The sequence below is a fragment of the Pleurodeles waltl genome, chromosome 8 (assembly GCF_031143425.1).
Source record: "Pleurodeles waltl isolate 20211129_DDA chromosome 8, aPleWal1.hap1.20221129, whole genome shotgun sequence".
NCBI lineage: Eukaryota > Metazoa > Chordata > Amphibia > Caudata > Salamandridae > Pleurodeles > Pleurodeles waltl.
The window spans coordinates 578,242,862-578,269,487 of NC_090447.1; positions in this window are offsets into that span (position 1 = coordinate 578,242,862).

A 26,626-nucleotide genomic window follows, 5' to 3' on the forward strand; every position below is an offset into this window, starting at 1 on the left:
ACCAATTTGCGAGTTGCAAATTGCGAGTCGGAAGGACTCGCAATTTGCAACTCGCAAATTGGTTTCTACCTACATCTGGCCCTAAATGTGGTTTATCTGCTTTGAACACTATGTAACGTTCAATGAATGTGACATAGGTGAAGCCTATTTCACCAGGAATTATCTGAATGACCAAATGTGTTTTGTTTACAAATGTGTATAAATGTTGTGCTGCAAACATGTCAGTCTCGAATGATCTGAGTATTTGTGTATGCTCTGTAGTCCAGTACTTACTGAAAAAATCTGGATGAATTGAATCATACAATGGTTTTGTGCATTGTGCATAGTCTGGAATGTAGGTTCTTCCAAACATAAATAATCTTAATAGGGATTGCAATTTTTTAATTATGTTTGGTGGTTGTAATTGAGCACAGTTCTCTAGAAAGTGTGCTGCCAGGCTCGTTTCATCATTTGATAATTGGTATGTCAAAAATAGGACACTGAGGAAAGCCATTTTATTTTTCCTGAGGTTCAGTTTGTAACCATGTTCAGCAAAGTCCAAAACAATGCAATCCACCCCGACTAAATGTGGGTTTGAGTCATCATCCGTTAGATATATATCATCAACTAATGTTTCTTGGTCAATATCATGCAATATTGATGTTACTCGGGCAGGAAACAGTCCAGGAATGTTCTTATACCATTGAGGGAGTCAGCAAAAGCAATATTAAGGGGGTCATTCACAAAGTTACCCCGTCGAAAGACCGCTCCGCGGTCAAAAGACCGCGGGGGTCATTTCGACTTTCCCGCTGGGCCGGCGGGTGACCGCCAAAAGATCGCCCGCCGGCCCAGCGGGAAAGGCCCTGCAACAATGAAGCCGGCTCCGAATGGAGCCGGCGGAGTTGCAGGGGTGCGACGGGTGCAGTTGCACTCGTCGCAATTTTCACTGTCTGCAATGCAGACAGTGAAAATCCTTGTGGGGCCCTGTTAGGGGGCCCCTGCACTGCCCATGCCAGTGGCATGGGCAGTGCAGGGGCCCCCAGGGGCCCCATGACACCCATTCCCGCCATCCTGTTTCTGGCGGTGAAAACCGCCAGAAACAGGCTGGCGGGAAGGGGGTCGGAATCCCCATGGCGCCATGGAGGATTCCCCCAGCCGGGGGAAATCCGGCAGAAAAACGCCGGACCCGGCTGGGCGACCACGGTTTCACAGCCGCAGTCGGAATAAGAAATGAAGCACCGCCAGCCTGTTGGCGGTGCTTCAGCCGACCTCCACCCTGGCGGTCATAGACAGCCAGGGTCAGAATGAGGCCCTAAGAGCCTAATATGGAAAAGCACCTAAACTTCTGCTTTCAGGTGCTAGATTTTGACAAAAAAATCATTGGAAATATCCATGGTTGTTTTGTATTTTTGTGGACTATGTAGTTCATTAGAGCTGCACTGTGTAAATTCTGTATTGTAATGTGTGTGTGTGTGAGACTATTTAAAAGTCTATAGTCTAAGTCAATTCTACAGGAATGATCCGGGTTTCTACAGGAAATAAGGAGTTATTCATTGGAGATACACAGGCTTTAATTACTCTACGATCCTCAAATTTGAGAGAGAATCTCTCATTGGAGCTTTTGTTTCATGCTTAATTGGGTATTGTGGTTGTACTTACAGGCTGGACCTCATACGTATTAATGATAAGTTTTATCCCAGCCTACATGGTTGTTGTACAATGCCAGGGCTTTTACGAGAGCCCAGCCTGTGGGGGTAGGCTTCTTTTACTTGATTGGGAACTGGGAGTGAGAAAGATGGTGAAATTACCTCTTCCCCTTTTGGGAGAGTTCTAACAAACTCCAGTGGCTAATCCTTTTGAGCCATGAGAATGTCATAGCTTTGTGTTAAATTTTCACTGAAAACTACTTAAATTGTTTGTTTTATGTCACCCTCAATATGTATTTTTAGTTTATAAAGTCTATCTGGAGGCGTGTCTTGCTAAAATGGGGAACTCAGAAACTCTTGAAGATTCTGGTGAACTGTCCTGTCTTCTGCTGTGGTGTCTGTCAGAGTCACTGCCCACGTCCTGTTCTGAATAAATGTTCTCAATATGTGTGGAATATTTTGCAGAAATTCCTGCAACCTCCCATTTTTTTAATTTAGTTTTTTGTTGTGGAAGTTTTTCTTCCTTTTTTATTACTATGTCAGACAAGATCTATGAGTACTTCTTTGGTTTCACATGCTTTTCATGATGATGACCACCCACCTCTCTCACTTCATTTGTCAGATGAGTCCTGAAAGGAACTAGAAGGGCGTGTATTAGAATACTGATATGGTTCAGATTTTTTTTGTGTATCACGTTTACCCAGGTTGTACCGCCTTTCAGCGGTCTCCTGCAGTGGAGAATCTCCCTGTGATTTTGTTTTTTATTTCTTATTTTTGTTTTTTGTTTACCCTAGTGTTTTTTGGCAGACTCTGCTGCTTGCTTGGTATTGTCCTTTTCAGAATTACCTTTAAGCTATGGCTTATTTCATCTGACACCTAAATTATCTTGACATATACTAGTATAGGTTTCAGAAATAATTTTTGGTAACTCGCTTTTCTGAGCTACTAATGGAATTTGTACGAGTTATTGACGTATTGCCAATGAAGCTAGTTCCCCTTTAATATTGCCTAAAATGATTGAAGATTAAGTGGTAACAATGACAATTAATTTAATCCCCACATTTAGTGCTGGGGCAGCCCCTTATTCATTTTTTATTTGTTTGAGCGCTTCTGGTAAAACAGCAAGTGAAGGTGCATCATGTGTTAAGGTATATATTGGAGCAAATGCTACCCCATGTAGCACAGTTGTCCTTTGATGGTACCATTCTCAGTGGCAAGCACATTGTGAAAATTCTAGTTTATCCTCAAGTCCCCTAAGGGGAAACACTGCTTTAAGCAGATTTGTTTTTTGTGCACTCAAGAATGATTTCCTCCTGTTTGGAGAGTACCGTACCCATGGTAGCATTCATTGTTAGTGGGTTTATCCCAGTCATAGCCAATTGTGGCTGTACGGCTTGAACAGCCCTCTCTGGTGCTGCAGTTAGCACATTTGAGAAAGTCATCCTTTTTGCCCTGATAACTTTCATTTTCTAACTGATACTAGTGGTTTCTGACTCTAACTGTGCCCTGGGCTTTGCGAACCAGACCCGGGTCAGTATATGCAAATTAAGCTTGATTATAATTGGCATGACAACCTACCTGTAAGTCCCTAGTATATGGCAGGGCATGTAGGATAAGGGGACCAGCAGATTTAATGCACTAAAGTGTGCACTGCTGTCACTTTAAAATCCTGCCCTGCTTTGCAGGCTGCTTTGAAATAAAAGCTATATGCAAATTCCACTTTGGAATTAAAGGTGCTTCCAAAGTCTCAAACTACCTTATTTTCACATATAAGCCATCCCTAAAGTCTCCCCGAAGTGCCCCAGGGGCATGGAGCCTTGAAACTATAGGCAGTGATATTATAAAAAAAAAGGTTTTATATGCCCTGGTAACGGAAAAACTGCCAATTTTGGTTTACACCATTTTAGTATATTAGCTCCATAGGCTAACAAGAGAATACTTTATTAAAGTATAACTATTGGTAGGAAAGAGCTATAAATGTCATTCTTGGACTTAAAATGATGTTAGAATCAACCCAACAACTTGCCTCTGTTAAAATGATTATACCTATCACAGAAAATAAGTAATAGGACTTGCTTTTCTGATGAGTCGAAATCCAGCCTTCCAGCATTTCTTACTGGCCAGCCTCTGCCACGCTGACCCAAGCCACCTTAATGAGTTGTGAAGTGGCCTGCATTAAGACAATGGGACAGCCAGAGTTCTGCAAGCTGTAGAGCAAAAATTGTGGGTAGCCAAACTGGTCTTCAAAGGGGAAATAACAGTTAGGACAGGACAGAGTTTCACCCCCCACTTCCTGCCACCCAGGCCACATGGGAACCCCAGTAATTAGATTAGCAGAGGGGATGGAAGGAGAGTGCTAAGGATGCTTGATCACACCAGTGGGCTTGCTTAGCCATATGTTAACCTTCAGGAGAGAGTTTCTCCAGAATAGTGCTTCTTGGGCCTGACCTGCATTCCATTGGTCAAGGGTGCCATAATGCTTGTCAGATGAATATGGCAGAGTTGGCTAGGAACTCAGATTGCTGACTGAATCTACAAGGAGAAGAAGTACTGCACTGCTGGAACTCTGGTCTGCACTCAAAGGACTGAACTCTGCATGACTGCACCTGCTGCAAACTGACGAACTACAGCTCTAAGGACTTTGCCTGGCTTCCAGAAGTGATGGAGTGGACTCCCTGAAAGCAACAGGTTAAAGGAGCTTTACCTGCATCATTCCAACCAAGAAAGACCCAGCTGACCACCTTCAACAGGTCATTTGAGGATTTTCCAGGTGTACTCTGAGAAATGTAGTCCCAACATTTCAGAGACCATCTCAGAGCTTCTAGAGCTTTAGATTGCCATTGTGGACAACTGGATACCCAAATTAGGACTTCTGGAAGGAGATTCAGAAGTTTGGAGCAACTTTGGAAAAAAGCACCAAATATTGGTTGACCTGTCAAACTGCCGAAGTCAAACCGCAATCAGGTCTGAATTTCAGCTTTGCCCCACTGAAGCTCCAGAGCTTTTCCCTGTTGACAATACTTCCAGAAGTTGACTGGAACCTCGCGCTGAGCCAAGCTGACAATGTCACATCAAATCCTGTCCTGACCAGGAGCCTCGCCAGGAGATAAATGAAAAAGCTCTAGAAAAATGACTACTTCCGAAGGTAAAACATTGACCAAGGCCCCCTGCTTATTGTAGCTAAGTTGGACTCCATCGTCGTCGGCCTTAAGTTGTGACTTGGTCCTGGTCAACAGTGACCAGATGTCCCCAGGTTGGCGCTATTGATTTTTAAGCACTAGAAAGTACCTTTTCTGATTCATTCTTTAAAAATACATATCTCCCATTCCCTTCATTGAATGTTTGTCATTTTTATGTCATTTTAAGATAAAAATATATATATATAAATTTGCGTTGGATTTTTATTTTGAGTGTGTCTTACTTATTTAATGGATTGTTGTTTTTAAATGCTTTACACATCTTTCTTCTAAGTTAGGCCTGCCTGCTCATTGCCAGCCACCAAGGGTTAAGCAATGGATTAATTTACTGAGATCTTGAGTGGACCCTATATGGTGAATGTAGCCTTATTACAAGTGGGGGGTACCTGCCAACCCCTCCTAGTAAAAGACCTTTCAACAATGTGCACATCACAAATTGTGTTATACGTCTGTATAGATTAATTAAATTAGTATATAAAAGACATATGTCAGCTACTACCACATTTTGTTTATTAGGATATGGTGTATAGCCAGTTAGCACTGGGCATGTATCCCCACACTTGCTGAGAGGACCCAGTCTAATGTGTTCTAAGATATGTGGATAGGGCTTCTTTAAACGAATATTGGTTTTCTTCATATGTTAATGGTATTTCTAAATTATGATAAGCTCTGTATGGTTGTGGTACATTCACCAGTGTGGGAATATTTGAAATTTTAAAGTGTTAAACTGCTGCAAATGTGACCCAAACTTCAGTTCTGTCTGCTGTGTGTGCCTCAACTCATAAATGCAACATTACCACCCCCACTTGCTAGCCTATTCTGAAGTAAATATTGTGTAACAGCTTGTCTTTAATTAACAGGAATACTAACTGGTCTTGCCATTTTATATGGAATTCAGGGGCGGGAAGTACTAAAGTGGGGTATCCTTTTAAAGGTTCAAGCTGGAGCAACCTACAGACAAATATAGGTGCTTCCTACATAGCTAAAGAGGATCATGTCCCTATCACCATGGATGTCTCCATTTTACTGTTAATTGGGTGCTTCTGGCACACAAGACAAAACTACTCAGATGACCCGTTAAATAAGTACCTGTCCAAACATTAGTAGTGCCATGTTGTGCGGTTCCTGTTATGAGAACAGGACTGCGCATGTGGGAAGGAAGAACTTCAGAATGTGGGGGTTGAGTCCTTCCACTCTATCAGAAAATGTCATCCCAGTTCCTGGCTAGCTTGCAGCACCTCATCTGAACCCCTAACCTTACAGGGAGAAGGTGATTTTTGGCAGGTAGCAAGGCTTGTTTGCAGTATTTTGCCAAGGAAACAACTCTGCATCCTCCAGCACGTGGTGGGACATCTTCTGCACGAAGAAGAACATCCTATCTCCTTTCGTTGTTGCAAACCCTGCAGCTTCTTCCAACTGGAGGAAGCCAATTTGCACCTTCATCCAGGGTTAAGTGGGCTTCTACCCCCCTGGACACTTGAGTCACTCTTGGACTTGGTCCCCTTCCTTTGCAGGTCTTCAGGTCCAGGAATCCGTCTTCAGCGCTTTGCAGTCTGTTGTGGTCCTTGCAAAATCCTTTATCACAACTTTAGTGTGTTTTTGGGGAAATAGTAGTACTTTACTCCTACTTTCCAGGGTCTTGAGGTGGGGTCTCCTTTACACCCTTAGTGTTTTCTCACTCTCCCAGTGACCCGCTACACATTACACTTGCCTAGGGGTGCATTCGTGGTTCGCATTCCACTTTCTTAGTATATGGTTTGTGTTGCCCCTAGGCCTATTGCAAACTATTGTGTTTTACAGTGGTTGCACTACTTTCTGACTGTTTAACTTACCTGATTGGTTAGTTCTGTATATTTTGTGTATGTTACTTACCTCCTAAAGTACCTTTATTTTTAGTAACTATGGGCCAGATGTAGCAAAGGGTTTGCGCCTCGCAAACGGCGAAAATCGGCGTTTGCGAGGCGCAAAAGCCTCTTTGCTATTCAGAAATGCATATTGCGAGTCGGTACCGACTCGCAATATGCATTTCAGAATCGCAAATAGGAAGGTGTGTTCCCTTCCTATTTACGAGTCTGAGTGGGATGCAATCCCATTTGCGACCGCGTAGGCGGTCGCAAATCGTATCGCAGTTAACATTCACTTCAAGTGGATGGTAACCCACTCGCAAATTGGAAGGGGTCCCCATGGGACCCCTTCCACTTTGTGAATGGACCCAAAATTATTTTTTCAGGGCAGGGAGTGGTCCAAGGGACCACTCCCTGCCCTGAAAAAATACCGAAACTAAAGGTTTCGGTTTTTTTTGTAAGTGCAGCTCGTTTTCCTTTAAGGAAAACGGGCTACACTTAAAAAAAAAAAACTGCTTTATTAAAAGCAGTCACGAACATGGAGGTCTGCTGACGACAGCAGGCCTCCATGTTTGCGAGTGCCTATACTCGCTATGGGGCCGCAATTTGCGACCCGCCTCATGAATATTCATGAGGTGGGTCATTGCGACCCCATAGCGAGTTGCAGTTGGTGTCTGAGACACCGTACTGCATACCAATTTGCGAGGTGCAAAGTGCGAGTCGCATGGACTCGCACTTTGCACCTCGCAAATTTTAAAGTTGCTACATCTGGCCCTAAGAGTATTGACTTTCTTATAATATAGTACCTATATGATATAAGTGGTATTGCATGAGCTTTGCATGTCTCCTAGTTCAGCCTTGGCTGCTCTGCTATAGCTACCTCTATCAGCCTAAGCTGCTAGAACACTACTACACTCTACTAATAAGGGATAACTGGACCTGGCATAAGGTGTAAGTACCATTGGTACGAACTGCAAGCCAGGCCAGCCTCCTACAATCTTCCTTCTCATCCTCCCTGTCCACAGGTTCCATTGCTGTCACACGGGCCTCTCCAGCCTCCACGTCCTGCAGAAAATGTACATGGCGTCTCAAGGCAAGTTTGTGCAAGATGCAGCATACCACTATTATTTGGCAGACCTTCTTGGGTGAGTAGCACAGGGATCCACCTGTCAGATGGAGGCACCCAAACGTTGCCTTCAGGAGGCCAAAAGTTATTTCTATGATCCTTCTGGTTCACCCATGTGCCTCATTATAACGTTCTTCTGCCCATGTCCTGGCATTCCTCACAGGGGTCAGTAGCCATGATAGGTTGGGGTAACCAAAGTCACCTGCAAATATTGAGGGACAACATTTAGCCACACACCATCCCATATGGCCCACACCATACCCATACCCCAACACCTACTACGTGGGAGCTAGGGCTCACCTATTAGCCAATACCTGTGCCTCTGTAGTTGGGCCATCACATTTGGGATGCTTCTATTCCTCAGGACAGAGGCATCATGCACCGACCAAGGATACTTAGCATTGACTTGGGAGATGTACTGGACCATCAAACACACCATCTGTACAATCATTGAGTGAAAACTCTTCCGATTTCTGTACACCTGTTCATTTTGATGGGGGGACCAATGCAATATGTCTTCCATCAATCGCACCAATTATGTTTGGGATATGTCCCATTACATAGAGGTCAGCCTTCACTGTAGCCAAATATTCCACCTGGGGAAATACAATGTAGCTGCACATGTGTTTAATCAAGACAGACAACGCTCTGGTCAGCATAATTGAGGACATTAGCTGTGACATTCCTGCTGCCAAGCCCACTGTTATTTGGATAAAAACAGTTGCCAGAAATGGAGAGCTGATAGAACTTGCACAAGAGGGGGGATCGCAGTGGGGTGACGAATAGCAGATATCAGGTCCAGGCCAATTGGGCACACAGCTCTGTGATTGTGACCCTGTCAAGTCTATAGGTGAGACTGATGTGCCTGCCCTCCATTGTTGCCAAGTCTACCAGGGGTCTGTAGACGGGGGTATGTCTCCATCTCCTATTCATTCACAGCGTTTCAATCTAAAGGACAAAAGAGTGAGGAGCCGGTCACAAACTGAACAATGGGCTATATGATGCATGTTGTCACATTGCAATGGGTCAGTAAGAATTGTCCTGTATGTCCAAATTTAAACAGTGATGCAGTAATTATTCATGACCTGCCCCCCTCTGAAATGGCGTCCGCCTGTCCTGTGTGGAGGGACAGGTATAAGTGTGGTAATTACGTTGATGTTGTGCACTGTTGCGGAGGCGTTCGGGAACTGCCGTGCACCTCCTCATTGGTTATAATTGAGGCCTATGGGGTACAGTGGCCAATGTTGATGTACGCCTGAGGTGACGGTATGCATCGCCGCGGATGTGACTGACATTTTCTTTCGGATTCCTCACTTGCTACCTGACCTTCCATAGGGGAGGACCTACACTGCATGTGCTGCTGTGACCTGTGTCTGGAACCTACCATGGCCTGTGTGACTGGGGAAAGGGCCCCTGCCTTCACTTCGGCAGAGTTGGAGAGACAGGTGGATGGGGTCCTACCCCAGTACGGACTGCTGTATGTGCTGCCAGACCAACAGGTGAGTACACTGTGGGCACAATGTTTGTGCCATAAATGCATGGAGTGCGGTATGAAGGCCTTGTGTAAGGGGGGGATGTCCCCTGGGCAGCGTACAGGTTGTGTGCTGGGCCATGAGTGTGTAAATGGTGTTGTGAAGGGGTATGGTGGGCCATAAGTGTAACAGGCAGGACTATTTGACTAATACTATTTTCCTGTGTGTATTCCCTCCGCAGGTCAGCGCCCATCAAAAGAAGGGTATACGGCGTGCCATCACAAAGGAAGTGCAGCCCATGTGGGTCTATGGCAGGCAGAGCACCCACTGTCGGAAACTGAGGGAGGACCTAAGACGATGGGCACGGAAGACGGCGGAGGCCTAGCTCGGGATGGCCTCCCAACGAGGAAGGGGGACCTGTCGAACCCTGACCTCCCTGATGGTCTGCATACTAACTGTGGCCTATCCAGAGCTGGATGGGCACTTGAGGGCATCACAGCAGCCACAAGGGGGTGAGTACAGTGCCCATCATTATAACTTATGCATGGTAGAGTGGTATCCGGGTGGGGGACGTGTGTCACTGGGTGCCCCTAGGCCAGGCCTGACATCTCAGCATAGGTCTCCTGGTGGCTAGGGTTCAAAAGGGATAATTCTGCTACCTAGGTCGTAGGCATCCACTACTGGTCAAGGCTGCGTGGGTCCCAGGTGTGCTGGATTTGGCGATGTGTCCCCCTCCCCATGCTTTGTTGGCTAGCAATATCACTGGTAGTGCAATGCATAGTGAGTAGGCCTGTACCCTGTGTGTGTGTGTGCTGTGTACGCCAACGGTGGTGTTGGTGCAGCCATTGACCCAGTGTATCCTTTGTCTCTCCCCCTCTTTTTGTTTTGTCACCCTGTCCTTATGTGCATTAGCATCATCTGGCAGAGGAGCAGAGGCACCACCGACGGTGGGTGCTACATCCCACAGAACCCAGGAGGTGGAGTTCACTGACAGTAATGGCACCAGTGGACGGGGGGCGAGGGGAGCACCACGGCAGAGAGTGGAGGGGACACTTCAGACACAGATATCTCCTCTGAAGGAAGTTCACTGGTGATGGCGGACAGCTCTGTGACCACCCCAGCTACAGGTGCAGCCGCCACCCTCCGTACCAGCACCGCCCTCCCAGCAGCCCCTCAGCGAGTTGCCCATGTCTGCTTACCCGGGAGAGTGGGCATCTCCTTCGCCCTAGGCACCTCAGTCCCTGACCTAGTTAGCCCTGCTGCCCTGAGTGAGGAGGCTATTGACCACCTGAGATCCATCTTTGTAGGGCACTTAACCATTGTGAATGCCGTTCAGGGGCTGGCAGCCCAGATGCAACAGACTAATGCATTCCTGGAGGGCATTCACACTGGCTTGGCGGCCCAACAGAGATCAATCCAGGCTCTGGCCTCCTCTCTGATGGCAGCCATTGTCCCTGTTTCCACCCTCCCCCCTCCAACTTCCTCTTCCCAATCCCAATCCCATTCCCCTCAACCCCAACCTATCCCAAGGCAGACGAGCATGCACACAAGACAACACACAAGAGTGGCAGAGGCAAACACAAGCACCACACATCATCCCACATGCACTCACACAAACACCATCCAGATGCAGACATACCAATATCCACAATTTCCACTGTGTCCCCCTCCTCCTCCTCCCTCCCAGTTACGTCTACACTCACACCTGCATGCACTACATCCTCATCCACTACCAGCATCAACACCATACCTAGCAAAACACGCACCTCACTGGCAGACACCTTCACAACAGCCATGCACACTTCCCCTGTGCCCTCTCCCACTACCTCTGTCCCCCCTCCTAAAGTACACAAACCCAAGCACTCAGACACCCAACAGCCATCCACTTCACAACAGCATCCAGCCCATGCACGTGCACCCACAATCAGCAGTCAGGAACCTCCAACAACCACTTCCTCTTCCTCCACTCCCAAACCTCCTCCCTCGTCCCACCCCAATGTCCCTAAAAAGCTTTTCCTATCCACCATTGACCTCTTTCCAACCTCTCCCCCCTGTCCTTCTGACCAGGGTGGCAAAAACCCAGCCAAGCACCTCAGCCACCCAGTACATGGGCACAGCAGTCACCACATCCACTCGTGGTGGGAAAGGATCCAGGACACATGTCCTGAGAGTGAAGGAGCCTGCACCAGGCAGCATCAAGGGTAAGGAGCCTGCCCCAGGTGCTGCCAGGAAGAGCAAATAGTCTGCCCCAGCTGCTGCCAAGAAGAGCATGGAGCCTGCCCCAGCTGCTTCTAGGAGGACCAAGGAACCAGCCCCAACAGGCAGGAATGGAAAGGGGCCTGGGGCAGGAACTCTGAAAGGGCCACCACCAACAATCATGGTTGTGCAGCCATCCAAGGCTGCAGGGGATGGGCTGAACCTTACACCCAGCAGTAGCAACATCACCACCACCACCAGTGGGCAGCCATCCGAGCCTGCAGGGGATGGGCCAGAGCTTCCCCCCAACCAGCAGCATCAGCACCACCACCAGTGGGCAGACATCAGAGGCTGCAGGGGATGGGCTTGAGCTTCCCCCCACCAGTAGCAGCACCACCACCACCAGCAGTGGGCAGCCATACGAGGCTGCAGGGGATGGGCTGGAGCTTCCCCCCACCAGCAGCTGCAGCAGCACCACTTCCACCACTGAGCAGCCGTCACCGCCAGCAGAAGGTATGTAGTCCTGCCTCCATGGGCTGCTGTGCAGCCTGCCCCCTGCAAATCCTGTGGGTATGACACTGACCTGAGAGACTGTGACCTTGCACTCCCCAGGATCAAGAGCACAGGGCACAATGCCCCCTCCGGAACCAGTGGGTAAGACACCCACCAACCCCAACCTCCCCAGGATCAAGAGCGCAGGGTACGATGCCCCCTCCAGAACCAGTGGGTAAGACACCTCCCTACCCCAGCCTCCCCAGGATCAAGAGCGCACGGCATGATGCCCCCTCCAGAGCATGTGGGCAAGTCACCCACTTGAGAGACTGTGGCCTTGTACTCCCCAAGATCAAGCACAGTGCATGTTGCCCCCTCCAGGGCATGTGGGCAAGTCACCCACTTGAGAGACTGTGGCCTTGCACTCCGCAGGATCAAGGACAGGGCATGTTGCCCCCTCCAGAGCATGTGGGCAAGTCACCTACTTGAGAGACTGTGGCCTTGCACTCCCCAGGATCAAGCACAGGGCATGTTGCCCCCTCCAGAGCATGTGGGCAAGTCACCCAATTGAGAGACTATGGCCTTGCACCCCCCAGGACCAAGCACAGGGCATGTTGCCCTGTCCAGAACCAGTGGTCTTGTTCCATCTCCCTGCTGAGGTGCCCCATTCCCCGTCACTCTGAGGTTCCTGCCTATTTACCAAATGATGCCCCTGCAGTGTTCTCTCCATGTTGATGCAGGTGACAGGTGGGGCCTTGGACATTGGTCTGTGGCCATGTGGGCCTCGCACAATGAGGACTGGACAGTGTCCCTTGAACTGTGCAATTGTATATATCTGTTGCATTGCATATTTCTTGTTTCTACTGTGTTGATCTTATTAAACTCACTTTAGTAAATTCCTGTTGTCCTTGGGTTAATCATCCGAGGTACGGGATAAATATGTTTTTGGACTGCAGCTGGATGTGTATATGGTGTTGGGGGTGAGGGTGTGTGTGTTGCCTGTTTGTGTCACTTTCTTTTTCCCCCCTCCCTTGTGTGCTACGTTGCTGTAGTCACCGTCGTCGTCTTCGCCGTCATTGGTGATCATGGTGGAGCAGCACGTAGAAGAGCATGGGGAAGACATGCAGCTCGGGCTCCATGGCGGCGTGGTTGTTCCCTGTGTCTCAAATGGCGAGTACTTTCACTTCTGTGCAGTGTTTCTGCCAGGCTTTTGATGTCATTGGTACCGCCCCGGAAAAGGTGGCGGATTGGCATGTCTTAATACAGTGGGTGGAACATTGACTTCTGCCTGGCTTTAGGCGGCTACTGCTGTGGTGCCTGTTGTTTCTGCCCTGGCGGTCGGTGTGGTAAAGTGGCTGTCTCTCTGAGATCTTTCCACCATGGTTATAATTTGGCGGTAATTACCGCCATCCTGTTGGCGGTATTACTGCCACTTTTGCACCAACCTTCAGGGTTGTAATGAGGGCCATAATCTTATATAGAGAGAATGAGCCAAAATAATTAGCCAGATGAAACAGAGAACAATAAACAACAGGAGGAAACCAATGAACATTCTCACAAATGTTAGCTGGTTCTAGAAATTCTAGAGATTCCAACTTGGCCCTAATAACCTAAAGAGAACATATTTGGATGTACCCTTCTTCCTGCCCAATCCAAGGGATTAGCCTTAGCCTCATACCTGAAACTTGTTCCAGGAGTCTGCCTGTGTGATGAATGGCAATGCTCATTGGGAGGCTGGTTGATCAATGCCAGTAAAGCCGCATTGTTAAGCACATCTGTCCCAAGATGGTTGTGAGTGGACTGCCCTTCAGTGCATTGCTCATATAATAAAACAGCACTGTGTTAGAAGATTTAGCTCTGATGCAATGCTTTGTCTTGGTATTAGAAGCTGTGGCAGATACTGACAACATAGCACCCACAATATCTTGTTCTGTGTGTAGCCTTGGGAAGAGTGTTCCTGTGTGTTAAGAAAGCAAACTAAAAAGAAGAGCTTTGTATTCTGCCTTCTGAGAATAATATTGTGTAAGCTTGTACATAAAAAATAATACTGCTAAAAATGTGATGCAGTTAAAATGTACATGTAAAATGCACAATGCGAAAGAAAAGTTAAGATAACCGGTGGGACAGAACTCGGTCCAAGACAGACATCACTACACTACAGGTGTCTCTACTTAGATGCACCTAAAGAAAAAGTTACATCTTTATATTGTTATCCTGATTTAAAATTAAGGGGCATATTTATATTCCGTCTGCGCCGATTGTGTGTCAAAAATTTTGATGCACAATCAGCGCAAACGTTGCCCCGTATTTAAACTTTGACGCCCGAGCCCGCGGACGACAAATTTCCGCTGTGTGCTTCATTTTTTGGATGCGGCAACCCGCCTTCCGTTAATTATATGCAAGGTAGGCGTTCCTGTCCAAAAAATGGCTTAAAGGGCCGTGAGTTGTATTTATGCTTTCGGGCAAAAATGACGCTCGGCCGGGAGGCGGAGCCGGAAAATGACGCACAGCCCGATTTGCGTCAAAAATTAACGCCTGGGTCAGGGCAGGCGTTAAAGTGGGGCAAACACACCTGTATTTAATCAGAACACGCAGAACAAACAGCAGAGCAGCAGAGCAGCAACTGGGAGCCATGGAGGTCATTCTAATCCAGCATGCACGCAGACGCAGAGCCCAGCAACAACAACAGCAGCTACAACAACACCAGCAGGGACCCCAAAGGCAGCGCAGAAGGCAGAAGAGGATATTCCGCCCAAGAACAACCCTTCAGGGCCTCAGGGAACACGACATCATACAGAGGTACCGGTTGAACTGGCAGGCCATTTAGCAGCTTCTGCGAAATATTGAACTGCAGTTGGCCCCCACTTTGGTGACACCCCACACCATCCCAACAGAAACAAAGCTGCTTGCCGTACTTCATATGCTGGCAAGTGGCTCTTTTCAAACAACTGGTGCCCTGGTAGGCGGAATATCACAACCATCATTCTCCGCCTTTTTGCCCAAAGTACTGGATGCCATCATTCGACTGACACCCCGCCACATCTGCTTCCCTAACACACTGCAGAAGCAGCAGGAAACTAAACAGGGGTTCTACGCAATCAGTGGCTTCCCACACGTCCTTGGTGCAATCGACTGCACACATGGACGACTTTTTCCACCTGCTGCAACTGAACACTTCTACCACAACAGGAAGCACACACATTCTATCAATGTGCAGGCCATTGTCAATCACCAGGGATTGATCACCAACATCGTGGGTAAATATCCTGGGAATGTCCATGACTCATTCATCTTCCGTCACTGCACCATCAATCAACACTTCCAGGATGGACGGTATGGCAATGGACTACTTGTTGGTAAGTACAAAAACCTACTTATATATACACTGCACAGCAACCCACTAGGACACACAACACATACACCACAACAGCAACATGTCAACAGGAACACACTGAGGTCGTGACATCACTAGCCATGCTTCTTAAGTCACCATTGAACCTGTCACACATCGGAAATTACTGTACAGCCTAATGTGAAGACGTCAATGAGGGTGGTTGCCTAAATGTCACCTTGCAAATTGTAATTGTCCCAATGACCTTTACATTAATACATTGCCTAAGTCTAAAGGTATGGGATGTCCAGGGTACTTTCATATGAACGTGCTAACAACACTTTCAATTTTAACTCTGCATGGAACTATCATCTCACCCCCAGTGAAGACACACGGACACATGTATCACAAGTCACAATGCTAGGGAGGGCACACTGTACTGAAAATCCCCAAACATATTGCTGACAAACGGTTAGCAGACAAACACTTGTTCAGCCAAGGAAACAACACAATGCAGATGGTATAGCCTACAAGCATAGGATGTCACATTAGTACAGAAAAGAGACAGAGACAACACAAGACAACTACTGCCATGAAAGGTCTTTTCAATAGTGCCAGCTACATCAGCATGATCCCATTCATTTTCTATTGCAGCTGATCAGGGGTATGGCATCCAGCCATGGATTATGACACCATTTGGCAACCCGAGTACAGCTGCAGAGCGTGCATACAACGAGGCCCATAGGAGGACACGCAGTATTGTCGAGCAGACCTTCGGCATCCTCAAGTCAAGGTTCCGCTGCCTCGACATCACTGGTGGTAGCCTCCTATATTCCCCCAAGATGGTCTGTAGGATCATCCTCACATGTGCAATATTGCACAACATTTGCATCAAAAGAAACATTCCCCTCCTGGAACCAGAGCTACACATGCCTGAAGAGGAGGAAGAGGAGGATGATGGGCTGCAACATGAGGGGGAACTACAGAACACAGCTGCTGGTATACGCAGACAGCAACAGATTGTAAATAATTTCTTCTGAATATGATCACCTTCACCACTTTAGTTAACTATTTTAAATAAACACCTATTATAATCACCATATCATGGTCTGGCTATTCCTTTTTTACACAGCTTCATCTCTACTTATCAGAATAAGAGTGTTGCCTCATGGAGCATTGCTGAGATACTGTGTAGGACACGGAACATCCCAGAGCTTATGTGATGCCTAACATACAATGGTCACATACACACACACTCTTAATGACATATATCATGTACATATCTCCTTTGAAGGCCTATAGCAGAGGACCACAACTATTTCACACATACATGTTGAAAGCAAGGTCCAACGCGCATGGTGGTCTATGGTTTCTCACTTCATCAGATTATTCCCTCAGGATGGGCAGAGTATGATGCAATCATGGTCACTGTGCAGATTTCTCTAACTACATAATATCTGGACAGTTGTATTGAGAAGCTACGTTATTTGACAGTAGGGACATTCCAATTATCTACTGCACAGTTGATATGTCACACTACCCAGAGACAGATTTGTGGTGTAAGTGCTATTTATTGAAAAGTGCTGTAGTGCTATATGTACATTATCCATGACTGTGAGTCCATTATAGTGACATTTTAAATTGGGATCCAACACAAGGGTTTACCAAAATGCTTTTGTCATGCTGGGGTTGCTGTTTCAGATAGTGCAGAGGGACAGGATTTGGCAATGAGTAGGAGAGAGACAATCACTGGGCTGGGTGACAAGATATACAGTGGTTTGCAGAACAGTGCTTGAGTACAGTTGTTGCAAGACTGGCAAGTTACAAAGCCCAGGACCTTGGTAATAGTTGGCCATGTGGCAGGGACTAGTGCTTCCGGGTACTTTTCCTTGTGAATGTGATCTGTTCCATGTCTTATTCTTTTGATGTGTGTGTTGCCTGCTTTATCCTTGTTGTTGTTGGTTGTGAAGGGGCAACACACACCTTAGTGTTAGAAGACGTGGAGTCGGACATCCCGGTCCCTGCTCCCTGCTCCCTGTGAAGGTCTTAAGGGCAGTACTGCAGCAAGGAGGATCTGCTGGTTCTTGAGAATAGCAGCCACATCACGATGGTAAGCAGCCAGGTAGGCCCTGAGGGAGTCATGATTGCATTCGTGCATGCAGTGGAAGGTTTGGTGTGCGAGGTGTTGTGGCAACTCCCTTACTGCAGTGGTGAATTCCTTGACAATTTCTTGTAGTCCTTGCAGTATGGATGTTAGGGCTTGCATAGCTGCTGCCTGATCTGCAGATGACATCATGCACAAACGCACCCCCTCAAGGCTGGCTGCCATATTTTGCATCCCCACCGGCACCTCCTTGGCCAGCTCCCGCTGTATTCCATCTACAGTTCTCTCAAAGCTGGTGCCAGTGTCGTCTGAGGCATCAGCTGTATTCGAGCTGGCAGGTCTTACAATTGGGGTGGTGGGTGGATCCTCTGCAATGGCTGCTTGTTCTGTACTCCTCTATGTGCCTGAAGGTGGGGTCTGGAGGGTTTCAAGGACCTTTTGGATGGTCTCCTGGGGAATGTTTATCGACTTGTCATCCATGTCATCAGGGAAATCTGGGACAGGCATATCGACAGGAGATCCATCTTCCTCTGCAATGAAACAGGGTACAATTAGTGTGTCTGTGTTGTGACAATTTTGACGTGACGTGCCTGCCTTTTGATGAATTCACTTTGTGATCTTGTTTTGTATTAATATCTGCAGTCCTTCAGATGGGCATTGTTTCAGGCCTATGGCCCACCTGTGTGTTACATGTATGTTATTGAGTTATCAGACTTGTCAGCCTCATTGCCTCTAGGTGTTGCTTTATACCAAATAGAGAATTGCCACCTTTTTGTCCTACTCGACCCTCCGTGTATATCCATTCTCATGGCGAGACATTTCACTGGCTGTGGGTGTTCTGATGGCCCTGGCAGCACACTTAACTATCAGGACCTGCCCCAATCCCTGATCTTTCACATCAACTTAATTGTAATTGACATGTTGCATATCCTATGCATGGAAATGTTATGATGTGATATGGATGTTGACATTGTTAATGTGTCCTGCTGATGTTGGGTAATGTGTGGTACATTGGATTGCCCTGATAATCGTATCAGTGCCCTATTTCCCCCTCTGACTGTGCAGGTGTATTTCAGTGACCAGTTACATGTGTCCCCTCCTCAATGCTGTTGTCTAAGCAGTATGACATTTGTGATGTTGCCTTGTTACCCAGGCACAGGATGGACCCTGACATATGCAGCATGGGTATGTCCTTAGTGCTGTGTCACTCCTATTGTTGTTTACATTGGCTGATGTTTGCGGCAACTATGGGCATTGACATTTGAGTGTACTGGGGCCTTTGTCTTATTTCTGGAGATTGTTTCAGATGTCATCCTCACCCCCTAATTTAGGTATGTATGTTCCATGGGGAGGTTACTGCCATTGGCTACTTGAGCTGCACACAGATCAGAGGTGGTAGTGGCAACTGTTGTTGCAGTTACATTGCAGTTGTCAGTTTGGCTAGAGGATTGCTAATAGGGCCCTTGTTAATGTAGGAGGTATGTTGGCTGATGAGTGCCAGGATGTCAGTTTGACATAGTGGCCTTCCCTCCTGTCGTGGCTTTCCCTTTGCTCCATCGTTGGCATGACAGCATGCCCCCATGGGACTGTTGTTGGTGTAGTGTAATGGTGTGCCCCAGATTATGTTTGTGCAGGCCATGCCCCCCTGCCGTGCCCCTTTACCCATGCCACTCCATGTATATGATGACTTACATGCAATGTGTAGTGGATATTCCCCTCCCCTCAGTTGCAGTTGACATTATTGCATTATAATTCCCCATGCGACTTACCCTGCGTGTGCGTTGTCTCGTGGTAGTCTGCGCTTTCCTGTCCTTGAATCCCTGTGACGATCTCCTCAGGGATGATGGCTGCAACCATCTCCTCCATGTGGTCCAGGGCCTCCTGGTGTGCTGGACTCCCCCCTCCAGTCTGCAGTGCTGCCTTCCTGTTCCTGGCCATCTTTTCCTTGGTCCTGCGCTTGCAGTCATGCCAGCGTTTCTTGCACTCGATGACTGTTCTGCGTACTTCTGCCACACTGTTAATCTTGTCAACAATTTGTTGCCATATAGCCTCTCTCCTACTGATTGGCAACTTTGAGGTGACAAACATTTGTTGCTGGTGTTCCGTCACCTCTTTAACCAGGATTTCCTGCTCCTCTGCACTGAAGCAACACTTTCTTTTCTTCTTAAAAGTGTCCTGGTTCTTGTGTGGATCCTCCTGGCTGGATCCTGGTCTGCTGTCATCTTCCTGGGGTCTGTAGTGGCATCTGGGATCCATTTTGGCTCTCCTCTGGTGAACTGGCAGTGTTCGCGTTTTTTTTTAAAGCTATTGCGTAAACAAACGGCACATATCCGGTTTGCAGTGTCGTAAATCGACCCACAGTCATTTCCGCCGCGTTAACGTTGTTTTCCTTAAAGACTTGACGCTGCGGTGGGTGTAAAAAATAATGACTCTCACCTGTTGTTTGCGCCGCTGTGCGTCAAAGTATAAATATGACGCCCGCACGGCGCACTAAAATGGCGTTAGCCGGCGGTAATTTTTTTTAAGCAAAACTGCGCTGGCGCAGTTTTGCTTCAAAAAGTATAAATATGGGCCCAAATGTTATGTTATGGTAGTGTGGTTTAACTTGAATCGATACACCACACACACTAAAGTATATTGTCTGTGCTATGTGTAATCAAAAGCAAACTGCAAAACTGCCATGATTCACTAAATGCTTTTCTTGCTTTTTTGCTTTGAGGTGTACAAGACTCACAGAGTACTGCCAGACAGAAGGCCATCACAAAGTGATGTGACCACAACACGGGAGTCCCCCAATCTCTTCCAATTGTGCAGCTAAGTGCCAGCTTGAACATGCCTCAAAGCAAGATGCACAAATAATTTGGCTACTGAGGGGTAGAAGAAAAAGCAATCTGAACAAAAACTTTTTCGGGGAACGTATGTCTCCTGCACTGTCTTCTGGTCAACCAAGCTGGGAGCAGCACTCCCACATCAACGGCACCACCCCAACCTAAGTTCAAAGTCATATTTCTCAGTGAGGCAGCCACAGCAGTCATGGAGATGAGCAGTGAGTCTGAATTGGAGTTATCCCAGCCACATACTACTTCCAAATCACCTCAGAAAACTGAGCAGAGTGGGCAACAGAAGAGGCTGCAGCCAGTAATAGTATCTCTCTCTGAAATAAGCATAACAGGAGATGAATCTTCCTGCTGAGCAAGATGTACTTTGGTTTGAACGATTGGCTTCCCAATTTTCAGCATAGAAAGGAAGCATTCTCCTCCATCTTCTACAAGCTCCCCGGTCTGATGATCTGGACATAGATTGGTCCCAGCTAAGTCAGAGAACCGACAACAGTGACAATGGAAAAGGAAAGTTCCTGAATGCCTCAGAATTATGGGAGGGGTAGGAAGAGAAGATGAGCCAGTCATTATCATGAAAGCTGTCTCAGAATGCCCCAACATTATGATTATCCCTCCTATTCAACCTACTCAAAGGGATGTGGCTCTGGTACCACCACCATCGACAGCTTCCAAAATTGTAAGGCCCCTACTGAGACCTGCATCCACCATTACCTCAGTTGAAGTGTACACTGCAAAGAGGCAACGGTCGACACACCCACCTACCTCCAGTTCTTCAGGTGTTGGAATGGCACCCCACCCAGCTGGAGTAATTTATTTTTATGCTAGCCCACCCTTTGCAACGGTTAGCGTCATTACTTAAATATGACGCCTGGCCGGCGTCTAGGAATGGCTCTAGCCGGTGCTATACTTTTTGCCGCATACCTCCGCAAATGCAGGTTTGAGGCAAAAAGTATAAATCAGGGCCATTGTGTCTACCACCTCCAAGTTTTTAGAAGTCACCTGCGTCAGTTTCACCAGAAAAGATTAAAAACAGGCTACCATCATGGTCATGTTTAGGCATAAGGGGCCCTATGACCGCAACCACCCAACGGCACGTTTGTATAATGGGAAGCTGGCTGCAATGTTAGTGCTGGATCTTCTCCCTTTTTCTTTTGTGGATGGATTGTGATTTTTTAAATTTGTGGTAGCCATCTGCCTGAAATGGAAGGTTCCCAGTCAGACCTATCTGACAGTGTTGCTATTCCAGTGTTCCATTAGGATGTGCTGAAATTGTTTGGACAAGCTCAGCAGCAGAGTGTTGTTCACACTTTCCACCTAATGACAACATGTGGACCAATTGTCAAGCAACTGACAACTGGTCCGCATCTATCTGGCAACAGCTATCTACAGGTCTCCTCACTGCCGATATTTTTAAGGGCGTTTTCGATGACATACACTAGTAGCCATGTTCACCATGGAAAAAGCTCATACAGCTGTACACATTTTGGAAGACTTTAACAGGAAGTAGTTTGAATTGCTGAGATCCAGAGGACTCAGAATCTAGTCTGTTGCCACGGACAATGGCAGTAATATAGTTAAGGCTATGGCAGTTGGCGGCTGTTTCAGGCTAATTGCTTCAACCTTGTTGTGCAGGACTTTCTCAAATAAGAAGATATATTCAGCATCATACAGACCATCAATGACTATGGGGGTTATTCCAACTTTGGAGGAAGTGGTAATCCGTCCCAAAAGTGACGGTAAAGTGACGGACATACCACCAGCCGTATTACGAGTCCATTATATCCTATGGAACTCGTAATACGGCTGGTGGTAAATCCGTCACATTTGGGACGGATTACCACCTCCTCCAAAGTTGGAATAACCCCCTATGTCATTCAAAGCGGAGGGGATGCAACTGGGAAAAGCATAACAGTGGATGCAGACAAATGGGGCCTAGTGAAATGCCTGACACAGATACTAAGGGGTTTATTCTAACTTTGGAGGAGTGTTAATCCGTCCCAAAAGTGACGGTAAAGTGACGGATATACCACCGGCCGTATTACGAGTTCCATAGGATATAATGGACTCGTAATACGGCTGGTGGTAAATCCGACACCTCCTCTAAAGTTAGAATAACCCCCTTAGTCCTTTTAATGTTTTCGCACAGGACGTCAGTAAAGAGAACAGGACACTGGGCCAAGCTATCCTGTTGTTGCATCTGCTACAGGCCCAATTAAAAAAGGTCTTGCACACATTTTTAGGTGTGAACGAAAATGCAGAAGTGCATGCCTCCCTGGTCCCCAGGTACTGTCCCTCCTGAAGCCGCTGGGTCTCCTGCAACTTGTCCAGTATCTAGCCCATCGTCAACTGGGAATGGTGGTATGCACCCAGGATGTTGGTGAGTGCCTCCGGAGAGTCGGTTCCCTGGACCTCTCCTCCCCTGTCGCATAGCAGTCCTCCCAGCTTCCCTGTTGTCCTGTGCCTCTGTCCCCTAAACATGTGCCCACTGCCACTGACCCCAGGCCCCTGATCGTCCTGTGTTTGTGAGGTGGCCTGGGGTCCCTGTAGTGGTGGATACACTGCTGATTGATGTGTCCTGGGGACAGTGGTATGAGCCCGCTGGGTGGGTACTGTGCTGGTGTTTCCTGAGGGGGGAGGCTCTGTGGTGGTATGGGACTGTGCCTGAGTAACCAACTGTCCGGAGGTCCCTGATGGGCCAGGCTGGTCATCCAGATCCAGGTGTCCAGAGCTGCTGTCATCACTGTGGGCCTCTTCTGGGGAGGGACTGGATGTTGCTGGCACCTCCTCTCCAGTGACGTTGGGTGGGGGACCTGTGGGGATATAAATGCAGTGCTATTGTTTCTGCGTGTGACATCTTGTGCATGGGTGTGTTGCCCTGGCCTCTTTGCCTTGTGTGTGTAGTTATCTCTAGTGTGCATACTTTAGTGATGGGTATCCATGCAGGTCTGTGATGGTGTTCGTGCATCGGTGTTACATGCAGGGCTTGGTATTGGGAGGGGCGGGTTGTGATGGTGGGGTGTGTATGAGGTGGTGGAATGATGGGAGTGAGGGTAAGGGTGGGGGTTTTTGATGGCCTGCAGCTAGGGGGGTGATACTAGCATAGAGTTGACTTACCAGAGTCCAGTCCTCCTCCTACTCCTGCCAGGCCCTCAGGATGTATGATTGCCAAGACTTGCTCCTCCCATGTTGTTAGTTGTGAGGGAGGAGGTGGGGATCCACCGCCAGTCCTCTGTACAGCTAGTTGGTGTCTTGCTGCTGTGGAATGTACCTTCCCCTGTAGGTCATACCACCTCTTCCAGATGTCATCCCTTGTTCCGGGGTGCTATCCCACGGCGTTGACCCTGTCCACGATTCTACACCATAGCCATCTTCCTTGCAATGAATGTCTGCTGCACCTGTGATCCGAATAGCTGTGGCTCTACCCAATGATTTCCTCCACCATGACCCTTAGCTCCTCCTCTGAGAATCTGGGGTGTGGTTGTGGTGCCATGGTTGTAGTGTGAGTGGTGTGGGTGAGGGTGTGTGGGGTAATGTCTTGGGGTGTTTGATGTAAGGTGCATGGATGGTGTATAGGTGATGGTGGTGTGTGGCTGTGGCCATGTCTGTGGTCTTGCTATCTCTCTTGTGGCAATTGTTTTTAGTTGTAAAGGGTTGTGGGTAGTGTGGTTGTGTGTTTTATAGTGCTGTAGGTGTGTGGTGTGTGTATGGGTGTCAGATGTGTGTTATTCAAATTGTCCAATGTAGTGTTATTTTGTATGTGTGTGTGTATTTTGAGCGTGGCGCTATGTATCGCCAATGGTTTAGCACCATTGACTGTCCGCCGCGGTGATTTGTGGGTCATAATGCTGTGGGCGTAGTTCTGTTGGCGTAACGGTGTGGGTTTTGCTACTGCTAGTTTATCACTGACCTTTGGGCTGGCGGACTTGTGTGTGTGGCTGTAGAGTGAAGCATTGCTATGTGTGTGTCATAATATGGGTAGTGGTAATCTGTTGCGTCAGTGGCATGTTGGCGGCAGTCAGCATGGCGGTAAGTGGTACTTACCACCAATGTAATAATGAGGGCCATTGTGTCAACCAAAGAGTATTTCTGTGCCACAATACTTGATCCACAGAGCAAAAAACACTTTCCACTTTCATCCCTTATTCAGAAGCAGATGTTTCACAATACAAAATGGGGATTGTTGAGCAAACTAGAGACATGGAAGAAGAAGAACTGGAAATTAGAGTCCATTCCCAGGCATACGTTCTGGGGTGCCAACTTCAACTTCTAGAGAGGGCAGTCCTGTTGACTCATAGCAGCCAACAACTGCAACAAGAACATCAGTATCAACAGCAACAACAGGAACAGAAGAATCAGCCTCAACCTTTTCATTGGCTTGTTTTAAAGTTGCAGGTCTCCTGTCCAGTGCAAAGGTGAAGGCAAAAGTGGTTGAGCAGGTGGCAGCACCAACGACCATTCAGAGGATGTTCCAGGAATATATGGATGACCCAAAAGAGGTCTTCGTGGATCAAAACCCATTGGTATGGGAAGATTAGCCAATGGCCAGAGCTCAACAGGCTGACAAAAAAGTATATATATATATATATATATATAGGTAGTGTGTCTTCTGAGAGTGTGTTCACTGCAGCTGCTGAAGTTGTCACAGTGAGAAGGACCAGTATTACACCTTAAAATGTGGAGAGATTAACCATGATCAAAATGATTCAACACTTCATAACACAAAATTACACTGTTCCTGAAATACCACAGGAGGAGGAAGAGGATGATTTGTCAAGCTCAAGTGTGTTGTCTGACCAATTTCCGGGCCAATTACCTTAGTATGAGGATGAACTCTACATCGCTAACTAAGTAGACCACCAGAGAGCTCTTTAGTTATTTATTGTTGACAGCTTTGTCAAAAAACTGGATATAGCTAATGGAACATTATGGGGGTCATTCTGACCCTGGCGGCAGGTGGCCGCCAGGGCCACCGACCACGGGAGCACCGCCAACAGGCTGGCGGTGCTCCCACGAGCATTCTGACCGCGGCGGTTCAGCCGCGGTCAGAAGCGGCAAGTCGGCGGGCTCCCGCAGACTTACCGCTGCTCGGGGAATCCTTCATGGCGGCGGAGCGCGCTCCGCCGCCATGAGGATTCTGACAGCCCCTACCGCCATCCTGTTCATGGCGGGAAACCCGCCATGAACAGGATGGCGGTAGGGGGTGCCGCTGGGCCCCCGTAAGAGGGCCCCGCAAAGTATTTCAGTGTCTGCCTTGCAGACACTGAAATACTCGACGGGTGCAACTGCACCCGTCGCACCCCTGCAACTACGCCGGATCAATTCTGAGCCGGCGTCCTCGTTGCAGGGGCATTTCCTCTGGGCCGGCGGGCGCTCTTTTGGAGAGCGCCCGCCGGCCCAGAGGAAATGTCTGAATGGCCGCCGCGGTCTTTTGACCGCGGTGCGGTCATTTGGCGGCGGTACTATGGCGGACGGCCTCCGCCGTCCGCCATAGTCAGAATCACCCCCTATGTTTGTGTCTGACTTATGCAGACACAAATGTGACCGAGCCACTTTGAAATGATGTGGCAGATGCCCCCATTCGTGACACACCTCACAACTGAAGGTCACACCTGACAAGTCATATGGGAAAGGCGACTGGCACTACAGAGCGCTGCAGCAATATGTGACCAAGGTCAGGGCTGGGACCCGGACGAGGCCTCTGACAGGTCGGTTAGTGACAATGGCTCTTCTAAAACATGGCTCTCCACAGCAGACTCAATGGCTCTCCTTGGAGTCACACCACAAACATCTGATGATATTATCTGATGCCTAGACTACCTGATGGTGCTCCCTGACATTCCATTTACCACTGCGGGGACGTGAATCATTATATGTTCTTTCTTCATTATGTAGAATCAATCTGTTGTCCTGTTTTTACAGGGGTGACAGATCAATGTTGTGAGGTAGCTGTCTGGCCCATGTTTAGGAAATCTTTATTCCACCCATGCTTGCTGCAGGGAACAAATAGTTCTGGTACTGTATTACGGATGGGCCCCGAAGAACTTCTCCTCCATTGGATGAAGTGCCCTTTCCATCGGCTGCCCAGCTTTACCCCCATCAGTTTCATGACTGAATAACCCTTACTGGTTTAGATTGGTTGATTGTTTGAGCAGAAACACATTGTCCCTCTACTCTATTGGAATTTAAACTGTTTTGTTACTCCCAACATTGATCTTTACTGACAACTGTACTGGTGCAATGTATGTGCAGCTACAACCCGCTTCAACATGTGTTGTGCTCACAGCATGGTCAAAACATCCTTCACTCATGACCCATTTAAATATACTTACGTGAATGTGAGGGGCATGCACATACATTCACGCCATTATCCAGTCTATTCCTTTCTGAAATATTGCTCCC